This window comes from Macadamia integrifolia, chromosome 1, assembly GCF_013358625.1.
Source record: "Macadamia integrifolia cultivar HAES 741 chromosome 1, SCU_Mint_v3, whole genome shotgun sequence".
In the NCBI taxonomy this organism is placed as follows: domain Eukaryota; kingdom Viridiplantae; phylum Streptophyta; class Magnoliopsida; order Proteales; family Proteaceae; genus Macadamia; species Macadamia integrifolia.
In genome coordinates this window covers 26,275,352-26,280,330 of record NC_056557.1, presented here as the reverse complement: position 1 = coordinate 26,280,330, position 4,979 = coordinate 26,275,352, and the positions used below count along the sequence as shown (strand labels likewise).

Genomic DNA, 4,979 nt, shown 5'->3' with positions numbered 1-4,979 from the left:
CCGCTGAACTGTTGAACACTTTCTTAGTTGTGTGTATGCTATGGTTGGATATTGTATCAGATGATCCTGGCAGGTTTGGGTCAACCAGTGTTAACCTGGTCACTGGCCCGGTTCGGTGTGAACGGGGTGTGACAGTAACAACCCAGCTGGAATTTGTAATTCAGCTTTGTGCCGTTGGCAAACGTCACACTTAGCTATCTTTTCTAAGATGGATTTGCGCATACCTGGCCAATAGAAAGTGGACCTTATCCTGTGGAACGTTTTGTGATATCCCTCGTGTGTACTATTGTGGACTTGGTCAAGAATGGTGTCAATTAGAGGAGAGTTTGTAAGGAGATAAATTTTCCTTTTGAAAATAATGACGCCATCTCTCTCTTCCCATGGTCCCACAGTTTCTTCACTCCTAATATTTTGGAGAAGAACTTGTAGCTCCACGTTGGTCTCTACTTCCTCCTTTATAGCTTCTATCCAATTAGGAATAGGAAACGATAAGGCTAAAATTTGAAAGTGGGTCCCACCTTCATTCTCTTCCTCTCTCCTGGACAAAGCATCGGCAACTACAATCTCCTTATCCTTCTTATACTCCGCTGTGAAGTCATAATGAATTAGTTTATATAACCACCGTTGTTGTGCAGGTGTGGTAATCTTTTGCTCCCACAGGTATTTCAAACTTCGTTGGTCGGACCGCACTATAAATCTCCTTCCAATCAGATAGGAATGCCACTTCTGCACTGCTACTACGAGTGCCAAAATCTCTTTTTCATATGTAGATAACAAGAGATTTCGTCCTTGCAATGCATGACTGAGAAAAGCAATTGGTCTCTGTTGAAGTAGAACTGCTCCAATACCGGATCTGCTAGCATCACATTCTACAATAAATGGAGAAGAGAAATCGAGTAATGCAAGGACAGGTGCTCGGGTCATAGCTTCTTTGAACTGTTTGAATGCCTCCTCTGCTATGGGATTCCATTCAAACCCATTTTTTTTAGCATGTTTGGGAGTGGTCCCACAATTTTCTTGTAGTTCTGGATGAACTTACGGTAATACCCTGTTAGACCAAGAAACCCCCTCATAGCCTTCAAAGTCTTGGGCCATGGCCAATTAAGCATGGATGAGATCTTGTCTGGATCAACCGCAACACCTTTGGCAGAGATAATATGGCCTAAATAATGAACACTAGGCTGGCCAAATTGACACTTCCCTTCTTTCGTGTACAAGTGGTGCTCCCTTAGAATCTTTAGCATCACCTCCAGATGTGCTAAATGCTCCTCCCAAGTTGGGCTATAGATTAAAATATCATCAAAGAAAACTAAAATGAATTTTCTCAAGTGTTCTTTGAATACCTGGTTCATCAAAGCTTGGAAGGTGGATGGAGCATTGGTGAGCCCAAACGGCATTACAAGAAATTCATAATGTCTGTGATGTGTACAAAACGCCGTCTTTTCTGTGTCTTCTGGTACAACTTTGATTTGGTGATATCCAGAGCGGAGACCAAGTTTGAAGAAGGATCGGGCTCCATGTGGTTCATCTAATAATTCATCAATTAGCAGAATTGGGAACTTATCCTTGATAGTTATTTGATTCAAAGCCCAATAATCTACACACATGCGCCACGAGTTGTCATGTTTTTTCACAAGAATTACCGGCAATGAGTAAGGGTTGTTGCTTGGCCAAATGACACCAGAAGAGAGCAAATCAACTACCAATTTCTCGATTTCCTTCTTTTGGAAGTGTGGGTGTTGATATGCTTTGGCACAAACGGGCTGAGCATGGGGCTTGAGAGGAATTCGGTGGTCAAATTGGCGACTTGGAGGGAGCCCATGTGGTTCTGCAAAGACTTCTTTAAAGTTGTTGAGTAGGTATTACACTTGTCTATGTGTGGGCCCTACTGTTGATGCAATTGAAGGTGTAATAGAATATAATTGGAGGAGAAGCCCTTGCTTGCTGCGCCTAATGTCACGAGTTGGATCAACCACTATTTTATCGGCAGTAGTAGTTTTTCCCTTCAAGGTAACCTCTCTACCAACCATCTCGTATCTCATGGTGAGATTTGAGAAATCCCAAGTAATTGGGCCAAGTGTCTGCAACCAATGGGTGCCAAGTACCACTTCGTAACTACCAAGTGCTAAAAGAAGAAAATCTGCCACAATTAAAACTCCTTGTACCGTTAATTCCACGTTAGTACACATACCTGGGCTAGATATTTTTTCTCCTGAAACAACCATAACCTCAAAGGGTTTCTTGTTTGTAGGGAAGAGCCCCACTTTTTTAGCTAACCTCAGGCTAAGGAAGTTATGAGTACTTCCCGAGTCAACCAAAACTGTGACCGCCATATGGCCGAGTCGTCTTGCCACCCTCATGGTTTTTGGTGCCCTTACTCCACAGATAGTGTGGAGAGAGATTTCAGGAACGTCCCCAATCTCCTCTGCCACATCATCCACTATTTTGGTTGGGGTTTCATCTTCTTCACCGGGTTCACACCCTACTAGTAAGAATAACTTCTTAAACCGGTGACCGGGTACGAAGCATTCGTTGCAATTATAACAGAGTCCTTTGGATCTCCTCTCTTGCATCTCGCTGGACGTAAGCCGCTTGATGGGTAAGATGGCTACCCCTCCTGTCAAGTCCTTGTTGCTGGTCGGACTCTTGCGTGGCTCTACAGTAGGAGTAAACCTTCTCCGTGACAAAGTTTTTGCCTCAAACAACCTGGCTAGCCCTATGGCATTGGCAAGCGTAGCTAGTTGTGCGGCCAAAACATCTGCCTTAATATTGTCTTGTAAGCCACTAATAAAGCAACTGATCTACCTATTGGGAGGAAGCGTTCCTACCTTAGATAGGATCCGCTCGAATTTCGATTGGTAATCTCGAACTGAGGTAGTTTGCTACAACTTTGCCAATTCCCCAAAAAAGTCTTGGAAGGGCGTAGGTCCGAACAGAGCATGGAATCCATCCCTAAATGATGCCCAAGATAACCCTCCTCCTTGTTTGTGTAATTGAAACCATAACTGGGCATCTCCTTCCAGGTGGAAGGAAGCTAAGGCAACCCGTTCCTCTTTGGGGGTCTGACGAAACTCAAAGAATTGCTCCACACGGCACATCCAGGATGTAGTATCCTCTTTTCCGTTGTAACGCGAAAAGTCCAAATTCCCAAGCTTTGGCAGGTAAGATTGCTGTGAGGTGGAGTTGCGTGCATACGAGCTTTGTATAGGAGATTTAGGCATCCCAAAATTTTGGGTAGTGGTTCTAGAATTGTCGCCAATTTCTCCTTCTTCCTGGGGTGATTGAGGTGGTTTTAATTTCTCAAACATTTCGCTGAATTTTGACAGAAGTTCTTGTTGTCCCTCTTTGATTGAGCTTACTTCTCTCTCCAATTTCTTTAGTCTCTGCTCCATTCCCAGGCTCTGATACCAAGCTAGTATATACGTAGCCGCACCCTTCTTACCTATGATGTTTCGTTAGGGTATGGAAAGGAATTAGTGTAAGGACAACGGCAAGGAAGAGTTTGGTGCAAAATAAACTCTAAGAGATGGCTTAATTGAGGAAGCCTAACCTCCCTACTCGTAAATAGATAATGCACTAAATCATCCCTTCCTTTCTACTAACCATATATTTAAAACAGTACATCATAACTAAACCATTCCCACTACCTCTCCCTATAATCACTCCACATACTACCAATCTCCCCCATGTACAATAACAACCCATTACATAATCTCCCACATAAAAAAACGACCCAAATAAACAACTCTCGCATAATATAACGATTCATCACATGACAACTTACCCCGCTACTAGATAACTACTAGCAACTGCCCACTACCAATGATCCAATACATGGCCACACATAGGAAACATGTATCAGGGTGAGTACACAAAATCGGACCATTTGGCTTTCGATTCTATAGGAGGGTATCAACCCCGGTGCGTGGAGAACTCCATTAGCGTTGCTCGGAGGAAGGGCTTAGTAGAGGAGAAGATACAATTGACATAGAGAGCTTCTGTAAATCATCAAATCGAACAAATTAACTAACTCAGAGATGAAATTTCATCTAGTAGAAGGGTATGTTTCCTTGTTGCAAGCTGGAGATGAGGTATCTAAAGATACTACCATGCGAGATCTCTGAGAGTTGCAGAGAGAGAGAGAGACGCCTTACGCCGTTGACAGTGGAGAACAAAGCAAGCTAGGTGATGGCAGAGAGAGGGTTTGAAAGGGAGCAACGATTTTGACCCGAAATCCATAAACCGGGAGACCCAAATCCTCTCTTTCATTGTTAGCCGTTGGATCGGTTTTAGCCACGTGTCAGCAGCCTAAGCCGTCTCCGCCGGTCTCCGCCACAGATCGTCTCCACAGACGATTTTTTCCCCTCAAAACCCAATTGTCCTCTCCTCTTTTCAGTTCCCACCGTCACTGCAACTCCTCTGCTGCAGGACTAACAACAGGTATGCTCTTCTCTCTCTCTCTCTCTCTCTCTCTTTGCCTTCTTCGTTTGGGGTTGACAAACCCTAACCTAATTAATATCCCTGTTTCATTCTAATTTCAGGTGTTCAGGAGAAGAAGGGTTTTTGCACAGTGACAGAGTTCCTCTCTGTGCAACAGTGAAGAAGCACCAAAGGTTTGTCAGATTTCTCTCTCTCTCTCTGCTATATGTCTACCATTCCCATAAACCTCCCGACGTTCCTTTCATATTTTCTTTTTTTCCTGTCAATCCTTTACAACTTGAAAATCTTGCTTGAAGACTCTTGTACTTGGTTTATTGCATGTGAAATAAATGTTGCATTTCTTTTCCTACTAGGGTTCTTAATAGGAAATCGAGTCTTTTTGCTGGTTAAAAATTGTCATCAGAACTCGTGGAAGGGGCTTTTGACACTCAACTCATAGCTCTTTCTCCAAGTTCAGATACAAATTCACACTCATAATATGCATTGATGTATTATCTGTCATTTTGGTTTTCCTCAATTGTGAGTTTTTTTTTTTTTTT

At 43.1% G+C, this 4,979-nt stretch overlaps 1 long non-coding RNA gene across 1 annotated transcript; it reads left to right on the top strand.

The window, feature by feature from the left end:
* Nucleotides 1–4,137: 4,137 nt before the first annotated feature.
* LOC122074859 lies at nt 4,138–4,972 on the top strand. Its single transcript, XR_006139075.1, has 3 exons — nt 4,138–4,440; nt 4,542–4,613; nt 4,794–4,972. It is a non-coding gene; the product is annotated as an uncharacterized LOC122074859 (long non-coding RNA).
* The last annotated feature ends 7 nt before the right edge of the window (nt 4,973–4,979 follow it).